This window comes from Oryctolagus cuniculus, chromosome 5, assembly GCF_964237555.1.
Source record: "Oryctolagus cuniculus chromosome 5, mOryCun1.1, whole genome shotgun sequence".
In the NCBI taxonomy this organism is placed as follows: domain Eukaryota; kingdom Metazoa; phylum Chordata; class Mammalia; order Lagomorpha; family Leporidae; genus Oryctolagus; species Oryctolagus cuniculus.
Window position 1 is genome coordinate 62,575,903 of NC_091436.1, and position 13,972 is coordinate 62,589,874.

Consider the following 13,972-nt stretch of genomic DNA (forward strand, 5'->3'; position numbering starts at 1 on the left):
ATCTTCAGTACTGCCTTGTTTTTAAGCAAATTATCCCTACCAAGTCACCTCCACTATGCTCCCTGGAACCAGCAAGTTGCCCACAGGGAAGCTCTTGTGCGAAGGTCACTTTAATTACCAGCTGATGGCAACGCGTCCCTAATCACCTGGCATTTCCCTGGGAGGGAAGGGGTCTAGTTCTCAGGGGTGAGTCAGCGGGGACGGTAACTCTGGGTGGCTTCGTCCTAACCAGCTGCTGAAGAACTTCCTGTAGGTTCAAAGAGACCGGCTAAGACACCCAGAAAGCCACACTTTGTCCAACTCCCTGTGAGTCTTTACTTAGTGCCTGTATCATTTGAAAGCTGTTGGCTGCAAATAGCAGAATAACCCATCAACAGTAGCCGAAATGCTAAGGACATTTATGGTTTTGTTGAACAATAAAACAGAACTGGGCTGTGCTCAGGGTTGGTCCTGCCTCCCACCATGGTCACAGCCCAGCCATGGCAGTGCTGAGCTGTGTCTTGTCCCACAGCACTGTCAAAACTCAGGGGAGAGGAAGACAACATTTAGCCTGGTGGCTACGACAGTTGTAGCCCACATCTGAGTGCCTGGTCCCAGTCCCAGCCCTGCTTCCAGTTCCAGCATTCCTGCTAACAAACACCCTGAGAAACAGCAAGGGATGGCTCAAGTCCTTGGGTCCCTGCCACCCATTTGAATTGAGTTCCTGGCTCCCGGCTTCTGCCCAGCCCCAGCCATTTTGTGGGCATTTGGGGAATGGACCAGTGACCAGGAACGCTCTCTTCCTGCCTTTCCAATTAAAAAAATTAATCAGGGAAGACAGAGAAAAGGACTTTTTCCATATACAGCTCTATATTGAGAAGAAAAACATTTCCCAGAAGCCCCTCAACCATGTCACCTGGCCTCACACCAGTCCCTGACAGTGATGAAAGAGATTACTATGGCCGGCACCATGGCTCACTTGGTTAATCCTCTGCCTGTGGTGCTGGCACCCCGGGTTTTAGTCCCAGCTGGGGTGCCGGGTACTAGTCCTGGTTGCTCCTCTTCCAGTCCAGCTCTCTGCTGTGGCCTGGGGGGGGGGGGGGGCAGCTGAGGATGGCCCAAGTGCTTGGGCCCCTGCACCCGCTTGGGTGACCGGGAGGAAGTACCCGGCTCCTGGCTTCAGATCGGTGCAGCGCCATCCATGGCAGCCATTTGGGGAGTGAACCAACGGAGGGAAGACCTTTCTCTCTGTCTTTCTCTCTCACTGTCTAACTCCGCCTGTCAAAAAAAAAAAAAAAAAAAAGAGCTTACTACCAGAGAACTTCAAAAAGTCCCAGGAAAATGGAATCAAAAGATTTTATTTTCATGCAAAAAATTCTAGAGTCTTCTAAAAGTTCACAGAGAGCACATACTCTGAAAAAACTGTGCATAGATTTCAAAGTCCCAAGCTGGGACTTGAACCTAGACACTCTGATAAGCAGTATCTTAACTGCTATGCCAAATGCCTGCCCCAAGTAATTTTTTTTTTAAGATTTATTTATTTGAAAGACAGAGTTAGAGAGAGGCAGAAGTGGTGGGGGGAGTCTTCCATCTGCTGGTTCACTCCCCAAAGCTGCACCGATCTGAAGCCAGGAGCTTCTTCCAGGTCTCCCATATGGGTACAGGGGCCCAAGGACCTGGGCCACCTTCTACTGCTTTTCCAGGCCACAGCAGAGAGCTGGTTTGGAATTGGAGCAGCTGCGACTCGAACTGGCATCCATATGGGACGCTAGCATTGTAGGCAGTGACTTTACCCGCTACACCACAGCCAGCCCCCCAAGTAATCTTTCGATTCCATTTTCCATGGATTTTTGATATAAGTTCATATCATATGATTGACTTAGGTCAGTGCAGGTTCAACCTCTGGGTTTGTGAGGAGGAGCCCACTTTCTCTGGGCATTTTGTTGCCACTGCCTGAACAAGGCAGGAAGAAGGGGCCGCGGCTGCTGGGTAGAGAGCAGTGACTGCCCTGCTGGTCTGGGTGAATGAGTGATGCAGAGTGCCTCCTGACGATGGAGAGACGCTGACAGCTGCTCATCCTGACTGGAGCGAGAGCCCTGAGGGTGTCAGGCCAAGGCAGGGTGCTCTGGCTTGGTGCTGACCCCCAAGGGGAGGCCATGATCATGGACTGTGCAGCACAGTCACCTGGAGAACCTCAGAGACCACCTCTGCCCAGCACCCACACGATGTTCTGATTCAGTGGCTGGAGGAGTGGGGCACAGGAGGGTGGGTTCGGGCTTTTAGGGCTGCCGAGGAAACCATAGCATGCCGCAGCCAGCATGGAGAACCCCAGCTCTCGCGCAGGCCAGCGCTCCCCTTAGAAGAGCTTCAGCTGGGCTCCAAAGCCAGCTTCACTGACAGGCAGCAGAGCGGTGACAGGTACCCCTGGCTCCCCGAGGAGAAGAGCCTCATTATGCATGGAGCCAGAGGGGCGAAGCCACCTCACAGACTCACCATGTGTCCTGGCTGCTGCCCCTCCCGTCACCAAACCATGGTGCGCGTGACTTACACGGGCCCGCCCTCCCCACCCGATTCTCCTGTTCCAAGCTGGCCCTACACTCCACAGAGTGAGTGCCCTGAACCACAGTCCTGGGTGTGTCCCCACCACCCCCACTGCCCAGGTGCCCTCAATGTTAGCCCCTTGACCACCAAACTAAATCGCAGGTCTCCGTGACCTACGTGAGAGCCTGCACTGCTATCTTATTATAGTAACTAGGGCTTAGGGGACTTAGGTGTAACGGGACCTGAGCTGAGGGCTTCGCTGACTTTAAATCAGTAACTCTTCCAACCCTGCAGGACTACCGCTGCGCTCGTCTCCCACACGTGGAAATGAAGCTTTAGCATCTCTCCTTGTCCGGGTCACACAGGTGGTTCCAGCCCAACTCCTCCACCTTGAACGTGGCTCATTGCAAGCCAGGTTCCCACAGACACCGTATGCTCAGCCAGAGCGGTGGCTGGCTGCCCATCCCTGGACATGATCTCCGGCTCCGTGCTTTGGCTTTGGGTGGTCCCTCCCCCCAGGAGCCTCAGCAAGGAGCTGACTTGGCATGGGGCACCCAGCTGGAAGGATGGCAAAGAGGAACTGACCCCTGAGTAGCCTCCAGAAGAGAGAGAGGATCGAGTGTGTCTGCCATTGCCTCCTGCCTCCTGTCTTCACTGGCGAGTTCGTGGGTGGGTCCCATTGCGCCCACCTTTTGTGGTTTTTTGGAGCAGCGCCCCGTGGCCCAGGAGCAGAAATCATGTACAGGGGGATGACTGGACTGGGCGTGGCCAGAGGAGAAATCTGAAGGGACCGGCTGCAGGCCTAGGCTGCACGGGGAAGTAAAGGGAGAGAGAGGGATGATCTCGGAGGTTAGGGAGAGGCGTACGAGGGTGTACAGTGCGGGAGGTGATGTGAGGAAGAGAAATGAGATTGGGCTTGGTGGAAAGAGTCCTGGGCTGGAAGGCAGGAGACTTCAATTTCACTGCCGCTTCTGGCAGCCCTACGCTGTTCCCCCGTGGGCCTGTGCCAGCTCTCTTGTCGGGGAGGTGTGGAAGTTGGACTAAATGACCCTCAAGATGCGGCTGAGGGGCAGGTGTCAGCCACCATCCCGCCTGTGGATCCTGCACGGTGGTTCTGCAGGAAGTTACTGTCGGGGAAACTGAGCAACGAGGGCTCAGGACCTTCAGGACCTCCCTCTACTATTTCCTACAACCGCACGGGACTCGACAGTGAACTCAAAATAAGAAGTCTAAAATAAGCCATTTCACACTCTCGCTTCCCCTGCAAGGCTCAGAGGTGAAAAGTTGCAATGAAAACACAGAGGAAGTACTGTTTGGGAAACACATAGGATGATTATCACACCATGCAACGCGGGTAAGACTTTCTCTGTGAGACTGGAAGCCCTGTAGACCGGCTTCAGCTGCCCCGGGAAAATGAGTTTCAGCACTGAAGTCCTTCAGTGAAATTGTTCTGTCGGGGCTTTTCCTGAGTTCATTGTTCACATGAACGGTGACTTGAGTGCTGTTTTTATTAGGGCATGGAAGGAAACACAATTTTCTGTTTTCATTTTAATTTGGAGAACTCACACTGGAAATAAGGAATTTTTGGTGCCCAACGCAGCTCATTGTCTACCAGGAGTAGAGACCTCCGGCTAATTTAGGACTTGGTGGCCTGCTGTCCATTGGCTGCAGCTGCTGCAATCTGCGGCTGGTGCTACCTTCCCCTGTCCTCTAATTAGGCAGCTGGGCCAGCTTTCCTCCACCACCAACCACGGGCCCCACCCCCACCCCTCGCCATGTGCCTCTTCTCACTACAGCCCAGCACCCAACTCAAAGCTCTGCCAGGCCTTGTGCTAAGTGGCTTATGTTCTTAGGCAGCGATGCGTTTGCACCTTGCACCAGCTGGTCGCCTGGAAAAGCTCCGGACAGAGCACACAGCAGGTCTCCCAGCAGGAGCCACCCTGATGTCACAGCAGCGCGAGAAAAGCTCTTCCGGGATGGAGCAGCATCATTTCCTGCTCGCCAGGCACCCGGGACAGGAAGTGCTTCTCGAAGACACAGGCCTCGTTCGCAGAACCTGACCAAGGAGAAAGATGATGGTCTCACAGGAAGGGTTCAGAGCTGCCCCAAAGCATCCTGTTAGGGCCATTTTAAAAAAGATTTATTTATTTGAAAGGCAGAATAACACACAGAGAGAGACAGACAGATCTTCCATCCACTGGTTCACTCCCTAAATGGCCCAAATGGCCAGACCTGGACCAGGCCAAAGCCAGGAGCCAGGAACTCCATCTGGGTCTCCCACATGGATGCAGGGCCCCAGGCACTTGGGCCAGGTGCATTAGCAAGGAGCTGGATCAGAAGTAGAGCAGCTGGGACTCAAACTGGTACTCATATGGGATGCTGGCATCACAGGTGGTGGCTTAACCCGCTGTGCCACACCACCACCCCTGGCCATTATTTGTTATACTTTTTGTACATTGGGTCCCTGAGGGGAGAGCTTGGGGGAAAGAGAATGGAGATGCTGAGCCTGTGAGATGGGGAGCATCCTGGGAGCAGCCAGCGTGCCCGTCTCACTCACCTTTGGGCACCCTCAATGCAAAGATGGCTGCTGGAACATTGTCAGTAACTCTTTGTTTATTCAATACACATGCCCAACACCTATTTGTTGAATAAGTGAACAAATGAACGTGAATTTGAGCATGTGATATTCAGGCTCAGAGTGCATAATGTGTCATTCACATGTCCTGGGATGTGGTTCCCCTGATACCCAACCCCCAGACTCCTCTTGCCTCCCCACTCCTGTCTCCCACCAGTGATTTCTGGGAGTGTCTGTGGCTATGCCAGCTCACCTATGTGCAGGAACAAGTCGGCTCCTGCCCTTGGGCAGGGCCATGTCCCCACCCTCATGCCTTGAGGGAGAAGCCTTGAGAGGGCTTTCTCCATCCTGGGTGCACCTGCCTCCGGGTCAGCCATTCACAGCCAGAGTACCCATGGCTTCTCCCTCACACAGGCCAGGCTGCATCCCTCCTCCACACATTTGTCTCATTTTCTTGTCTCTCCATTTCTTCCTCTAGACACCAACAAGTTTCCTGTTCTCTCAGCTGGAGCCAAAATCTCTCTTGCCTACAGGCACCTGCAGGGGTCACCATCCTCCCTCCTGGGCAAAGCCTCCACCTTTGCCCTTAACCACATTGTGCCAGGGAGAGATTGGGTGAACCCTGTGGGTCTGTGGCACCAGGAGACGCTGGAGAGAGGACAGGAGGCACAGGAAGGAAGAAGGGTGGGAAGCTCAGTGGTCAGGCAAGAAAGGCAGGGCAGGGGACTTACTGTGTGGATGGGGACGAGGCTTTCCACCCCAGGAGACAGAAGGAAGCCTATGGCAAGGGCACAGGCAACAGACACCTCAGAGGTGTAGCGAGGAAAGGCAGGTATGACTCATTCGCTTCCACTGCTCTCAAGGCCGCCCATAAAAAGGCAGCCCTGGAGTTCCTGCCTTTCTGTTGAGTTTTAACCACAGAATTGAGACTTAGCTGCACCTGCGCTGGGGGAAAGGAAACCAAGGTTGCTGTGAGTGCTCACAGCAGGACCAACCGCACAGGAAGAGTTTTAAGGGCTGAGTTTGAAAAAGGGAGAGACTTTGGCTGCTGAGGCCCAAAGTGCCCCAATAGTCATGTCTTTCACCTTTCTCCCTGAGAAGTGACTTCAGGAGCTAAGGACAGGAAGCCAAATGCATTATTATTCTAGTTAGTTCAGAAATAATAAAAGGCTATGAGAGTTACGAGTTAGGAACCAGGAATGAAAACCAAAATATGAGTATCATACTATCATAGAGAAGACCAGGTTTTTAAAGATTTATTTATTTATTTGAAATTCAGAGTTGCAGAGACAGAGGGAGAGAGGGAGAGAGGGAGAGAGGGAGAGAGAGAGAGAGGGAGAGAGGGAGGGAGGGAGGGAGAGAGAGAGAGAGAGAGAGAGAGAGAGAGAGAGAGGTCTTCCATCTTCTGGGTCACTCCCCACAATGGCCAAGGTTGGGCCAGGCTGAAGCCAGGAACCAGGAGCTTCTTCAGGGTCTCCCCACGTGGGTGCTGCTTTCCCAGGACATTAGCAGGAGCTGGATCAAAAGTGGAGCAGCCGGGACATGAACTGGCACCCGTATGGGGTGATGGCATTGCAGGCAGTGGTTTAACCTACTGTACCACAATGCTAGCCCTGGAGGAAACCATTTTTAAAAAATGTGGTTTTAACTTTCTAAGATGAAATTTAAATAAGACACAATTAACCATTTTAAAGTACATATTTCAGTGGCATTTAGTACCTTCACCATGCGGTACAACCGTTACCCCTATCTGGTTCCCAAACGTTTTCATCACCCCTAAGGGATCTGTTAGGCAGTCCTTGCCAATTTCCCCTCCTCTTCAGCCCCGGCTGATGGTCAAACTGCTTTCTGTCTGCACAAAGCTACCTGTTGGGAATCTCACATCAGTGGAACCACCAGTATCTGACCTGTGTCCGACTTCTTTCCCTTAGCACAGTGTTTGCAAGGCTGACTCACATTGTGGCATACTTATCAGCACCATCTCTCTTCTTTACTGTTGAAGAATACTCTGTTCTATGGCTACACACACATAGCGCTCTTCCGTTCATGGGTTGATGGGTATTTGGGTTGTTTCAAGTGTTAGCTGTTGTGGGCAGCGCTACTGAGTGTGCCCTGGCTTCCATGTGGACATGAGGCTTTATTCCATGTAGGAGTGGGATTTCTGGATCATATGGCATCTCCCTAAGGACTAGTAATGTTGAGTATCTTTTCATGTGCATATTGGTCATCTATTTCTCCCCTTTGCAGAAATGTCAATTCAAGTCTTTTGGCCACTTTTATAGGTTGTGTTGTCTTTTGTAGTTTGGTCATACACATTCTTTTTAGATTCTGGATATTAGGTCCATTTCATACAGATTATTTGTAAATATTTTTTCTCATTCTGTAGTTTTTCTTTTCACTTTTTAAAAAAATATTTATTTATTTGAAAGGCAGAGTTACAAAGAGACAGAGGCAGAAAGAGAAAGGGGGGGGGGGTCTTCCATCTGCTGGTTCACTCCCCAAATGCAGAGATGATACGAAGCCAGGAGCCTGGAGCTTCCTCTGGGTCTCCCACGTGGCTGCAAGTGCCCAAGCACTTGGGCCATCTTTCACTGCTTTCCCAGGTACATTAGCAGGGAGCTGGATGGGAAGTGGAGCAGCCAGGATACAAACCTGCGTCCATATGGGATGCTGGCACTGCAGGCAATGGCTTTATCCACTATGCCACAGCACTGGCCCCTCTTTTCACTTTCTTGATAGTGTTCTTCGATACACAAAAGTTTTAGATTTTGATAAACTCTAATTTTTCTTTTATTGTAATGCATTGCTGTGCTTTTGGTATCACAGGTAAGAATTTGTTGCCAAGTTCAAGAAGATTTTTCCTATTTTCTTCTAAAAAGTTTTGTAGTTTTAGCTCTTTCTTAACTCTTTAACCCATTTTGAGTTAATTCTTCTATTAGGATAGTTCAAAAAAGTTTACAGAAAGTGGAATTTAAAGATACGTTTATTTTGGTGTAAAAGAATTTGTGAAACGCACACATATAAATAGTCTTCAAAAAGTTAATGGAAAATGTGTATTATGAAAAGGGCATGTGTGAACTTCAAAAAAATTTTGCATCAAAATACTACTCCCATTTTTCTACAAAGTTTTTGAAGTGCCCTTATACATGCTGTCGGTAACAGGCAAACTTGATTTCTTTGCATGCAGCTTTCCAAGAGTTCCCACTGTTGAAGAGGCAGAAACTTTTTGGAGGCAACCATAGGTTGTGTCGCTTAAATGTCCTTTGATGCAGGGCCAGGGGAACTGGAAAATGGCAAGATCCTGAGCGGGAGAGTTTATTCGAGGGATATTTGGTGGTGAGAAAAGGAAGGTGGCACCTGCTCCATCCCTACAGCCTCCGCAGACACTTGAGGCCCATAGGGAGGGTGGGGAGGGGCAGCAGTGGCGGCCTGAGACCACCAGGGGGCGGAGCAGAGGTGGGTACCAAAGGGCAGTGTCTTAAATGGCACCATGCTGTGCGGTGTCGCAGGAGGGGCCACTTCCTCTGCTAGAGAAGGAAAGGACTCAGGGACAGGGCCTTCAGTGTTTGCAGGGAGTGGATGCTTGGAGCCCAAAACTATCTTTGCTACATTTTGCCTGTACTCCCCCAGGACAGCATGGTCTGAGCAAAGCAAGGGTTACAATTAATTTGTTTTTCCAAATGCAGTTCAAAAGAGAACATTCTGTTTCCCAGGACCCTGGCTTTGTATGAGAAATTTTACACTAGCATTCTAAATCAAGCCACATTTGCCAAAATGTAAATTTCTTTCAAGGACTATTTTTTTTCATAAAATGGTTGCTTATATTTGTAGCACAGAAAAGAAGAGGGAAAAGGAGGAGGCATTTATCTGGTGAAAAAAAAAAACCAGCAACTGCTCCTGGGGGTGGGGGGAGATGTCACAAAGAGCCAAGGTAGCGCTGTGACATTCATCCATGTCAGATGTTTCAAACACGGAGAACACAGCTTACACTGACTGCCACAACTTTGGTGGAGATTTTTTTTTTTTTTATCACGCACTAGGCAGAAAATTCGAGATGAAATGTGCAGCAATGTTTCGACAAACGAAGAAATCCCCTCCCCCAGGCCCTCCGTGGACATAACTAGGACAATCCAACATAATCACCCTCTGAAAGGATTAATTCTGCCTAAAACCAGCTCCTGAAGAAAACCACATGGCACTTTCTGAGTCATTCTTGATCATGGGCACATCTTTATTACATTTGCAAACCATGAGCCTGGTGCAGCCTTGCAAGTCTTGGAAGGCTGTGACGATGCTGAACCAGGGGGCCTTTCCCAGCTGGATCACAAGAAAACCTCAGTAATCATGCAAATCTACAAAATCAAACTGTAATAAGCTTCCATTTGGCTTCTATGAAACAAAATAGTTAAGATGCACCCGTTGCTGTCTGTGGTGGGGGACGCTCACCCATGGGCACGTTGTCAGTGGCAATGCAGAACAACAGTGCCATGCAAAGCCAGTAGAAATATTTGGATGATTCAGCGATTTGCATTATCCACAAGAAGGATGATATTTGAAATCTGTTTAATACAAAATTAATATAGAAATGTCTGGAAGCCAGAAACCTCCAGATAGCCAATGAGGATGGCAGTGGGTTTACTTGTCTACAAAGTCAAGTGGAGGCATGGAGATAATAGTATGATGCTACCCTACTGAGAGGCACAAGTAGTTCTGTTGAGGAAGGGGAGGACCGAAATTGTAAATGTGGTTTCTCCTTCTGTTATTTAAAGGGTCATTAGGGGCTGGCATTGTGGCATAGCGGTTCAAGCTGCCACCTGCAACACCAATGCCAGCATCCCATGTGGGCAATGGTTCTTGTTCCGGCTGCTCCTTTTCTGAGACAGCTCCCTGCGAATGGCCAGGGAAAGCAGAAGAGAATGGCCCAAGTGCTGGGGCCCCCTGCCATCCACCTGGGAGACCCAGATGAAGCTCCTGGCTCCTGGCTTTGGCCTGGTCCAGGACTGGCTGTTGTAGCCACCTGGGGAGTCAACCAGTGGATGTGAGATTCTCTCTCTCTCTCACCCCCCCCCCCGGAACTCTGATTTTCAAATAAATAAGTAAATTTTTTTAAAGTGTCATTAATGTTGCCATAAGGGTTTTTGTTTAATAAAAATGTTAAATAAATTGCAGGGAAGATATATTATCTTTTAATTATATGTATGAAGATACCAAGTCAAGCATATCCATTTCATTTTTTAAAAGAAGAATTGAAAAAGAGAGAGAGAGAGAGAGAGAGCTTCCATCTGCTGGTTCACTCCCCAAATATCCATAACAGCTAGGGCTGGGTCAGACCAAAACCTGCAGCCCAGAACTCTGTCATAGTCTCCCATGTGGGTGGCAGAGGGCCAAACTTGGGCCATCACCTGCCACCTCCCAGGCACGTGAATAGGAAGCTAGATTGGAAGTGTATCAGCCAGGACTTGAACCAGCACTTGATGCCAGCATCACACACAGCAGCCACAATGTGCCACAATGCCAGCTTCTATGTATTTCATTTTTTAAAACTTTTAAGGTTATACTTGACTTGCATGGCATGGTTAGACTGGTCTGTAACTTCTTGTACACAGTTATTAAGTTACAGCCACCCCTTAGGCCAAGGGGAAACCCCTCAGAGTATCGTGTCATTCAGTGGCAATGCTTAAGGACAGAGAGACAAGGAGAGCGGACTTCCAGAAAAAGGTCGTTGAGCCATCACCAGGGAGATACTGGCGGAAAAGGATCCGGGTACAAGTCCATATTTTACTTTCTGTAAGGAGCTCAGCGGGTGCTCCACAGACACATATCCCCATGTCTGCCCTGGTATTCTGCAATGCCACGTATGTACCCACCCCTACTGTGGCTGCCTGGGTTCTGCCTACCTGACAGTGAGCCCTCACTTCCTCCTTGCAGAACTCCTGGCCAGGAACAGCAGAACTCACTCAAGCTAGTTACACTGGAAAGGGATTTATTCAGGGGCACGGGGAGCATGTAGAGTCCCCAGGAGGGCTGGCAGACAAAGCTTGGAAGCTCCGTAACCAGGAGCAGCGCTCACGCTATACCAAAACCACTGCCCGGAAAGCCAGCATCCAGGGCTGCCTCCAACACAGATGCCGGGAACAAAAGTCGCCACGCAGCTGGGCCTGCAAAGCAAACAGTGCAGCCTCCACCTTCACCAAGCAGGGGACTCTGCCTGGCACCTGACTCCTCCCTTCTGTTCCAGATTCTGTTCCAGATTCCAGTCTTAGGCAGCTAGGTGTGTCTGGTTTGTGGAGTCCGTAACATTTCTGCACCCAAATGCACCTGCCGACTGCGGTGACTTCTGCTTCCATCTCATAGCGGGGGACATTCCTCAAATCCCGGGGAGCCACACAGGTGACAAGCTTCCACGATCTGCTAAGAAAACATCATCCAACTCTGTCCGCTCATCAGTTTTATGCTCTTTACGGGCATGAGCCTTTGGGAAGCCTGGCCTGGTTCCCAACTAACTTGGCTACGCCAATTGTGGAAATCCCATTTCCCTTGATGGTAACTCATGAAAGAGGCGTGTGACCCATTTGTGACCAATGAGTCACGAAGACACATCACCAAGGGATTTCCCAGAAAAGGTTTCTTAGGTCTTAAAAAGAGACACAAGTACACACTAATTCCTTTGTTCTGCCTCCGGAGAGTGGGGTGTGGGGATTTGAAGCCTGCATCTGGGGAAGCCATCCAAAGACGGACACTCTTACAATGACAGAGCAGAAAGATGGGCTTGATCTGGACCCTTGATGGTATCACCTGGCTGATGGCTCAGTCTGTGTCTGGTCCTATTTCAGAAATGTTTCTTCTGTAAGAAAGCAGACGTTTCTGCACTGTTCAAGGCACGTGTGTCATGTGCATCTTCCTGTCACTTATATAGCCAGGGCATCCTGGTCTGCTCGCTCCTTGTCCAGCACTGCATGGTTGGTCCCTATGGACAGGAACACAGGGCACAACCATCTCCGAGGGCCCGAGGAGCCTATGGCTATAAAGGCTTTTGTCCTCACGGGTGGACCTAGCGTCCCCCTGCAGCAACACCCTGTGCCCCTCTGTGGGATCTCCAGCTCCTGGGCAGCACCAGCGCTGATAAGGCTGTCAGCATCCCGGAGCCTCTGTCCTGCAGACTCCTCCTATCAGCCCCAGAGCAGCCAGGGGCAGGTTCCGTCAGCCAGATTCTTGACTTCTCCAACCAAGTGACTCCAGGACAGAAAGGAGTGGGGGAGTTCCTTCACCTCGGGAAACTCCCGCTCTAGCCCTGGTGCCTGGCGGCGCCTGCAGACGTGTTCCAGTGGCCTGCCTTCCCCGGGCTGCCCCGCACGGATGTCTGTGCTCCTCCACAGCCACTGTGCTCCTAGGAAACAGAGGTTTCAGAACCTCCCCGAGCAGCCCAGTCGGAGACGTTTTTTACAGAAAATCCAGATAGAAACTCGAGAAAATGTAACTGTGCAGTTCTACCTCTTTCTCTAAGGACAGCGTCAGTGAATTTAAACTGAAGTGTTCTTTATACCTGAGAGCTCTCCTATTTCTGCTTCTGACCCTCCCATCAAATCGGGGGTACACAAATTATGAAACTGAAAGGCTGACATAAAGCAAGCTGCCTAAATGAAATAAACTCACTGACAAGTGTACAGCTGAATCAAATGTCCGTGAAACATTTATACTTGTAAATTTCAAGGAATTGTTTAATTACAAAATTTTGGAAGTTTTAATTCGTTTAAAAGGCAGAGTGACAGAGAGGGAGGGAGACAGGCAGAGAGAGAGATTGCCCATCCATTGATTCACCCTCTGAATGACTGCCAATAGAGCTGGGTCAGGCTGAAGCCAGGAACCCGGTCCAGATCTCCTGTGTGGCTAGCAGGGAGCCAAGTGCTTCAGCCAGTCCCTACTGCCTTCCAGAATGTGGATACGCAGGAAGCTGGACAAGAAACGGAGTCGGGACATGAACCCAGGCACTACAATGAGGGATTAACTGCTAGGCCAAACATCTGCCCCTGGTTATCATTAGTCTATGTTATACTTCTTCAAGATCAACCTTTTAGTTTCCATATACAAGTGAGACTATTGCAGTATTTTTCTTTCTGAGTCTGTTTCATTTCACTTAACATAGCATCATCCAGTTCCATCCTTTTGATACAAATGACAGAATCTCATTCTTTTTTATGGCTGAATATTTCCTATTGTGTGTGTGTGTGTGTGTGTGTGTGTGTGCACACGCACTTTTTAAAAAATCCATTCATCCACTGAAAGACACCTAGGTTGATTTCACATCTTGGCTATTGTGAGTAGTGCTGCAATAAACATGGGAGTGTAGATGTCTCTTTGATCTCAATTCCTTTGGACATACCCCCAGTCATGGAGTTGTTGGATCCTACCGCAGTTGTACTCAATGTTTCTTGAGGAACTTCCATGTTGTTTTCCATAATGGCTGTGCTAACTCACAGTCCCACAAACACTGTATAAGAGCGTCTCTTTCTCTACATCGTCTGCAGCATTTGTGGTTTTCTTCTTGAGAACGGCCATTCTAACGGCGGTGAAATAATACCTCAATGTGGGCTTTCATCTGCATTTCCAATTTGGGGGAATATCTCAAAGTGTTTGCTTGCTGGGGACTCAAGGACAATTATTCGAAACATTTTTAAAAGTATTTGATTTCCAGCAATTGTAAAAATGAGCAACAGGTGACCTCCAAGGACGAAAGACATACATATTGAGATATGGAGGGGAGGGAAAACCATTTCATGCCTCCATTTAGAATTCATTCTACTTACATTATGTTTAAAAATTTGCGGTGAAAGACGCCTACTGTAAGATTTACCATCTGCACCATTTTTAAGTATACAG

General features: G+C 49.5%; 1 long non-coding RNA gene across 1 annotated transcript in view; it reads right to left on the minus strand.

Annotated features, from left to right (window-relative positions):
- Positions 1 to 2,768: 2,768 nt before the first annotated feature.
- The window catches only part of LOC138849624 (uncharacterized), a 114,503-nt gene continuing 103,299 nt past the window's right edge, over positions 2,769 to 13,972 (minus strand). The window contains exon 3 of the long non-coding RNA XR_011388594.1: positions 2,769 to 6,610. This is a non-coding gene — a long non-coding RNA (uncharacterized lncRNA). The remainder of the gene's footprint in view (positions 6,611 to 13,972) is intronic.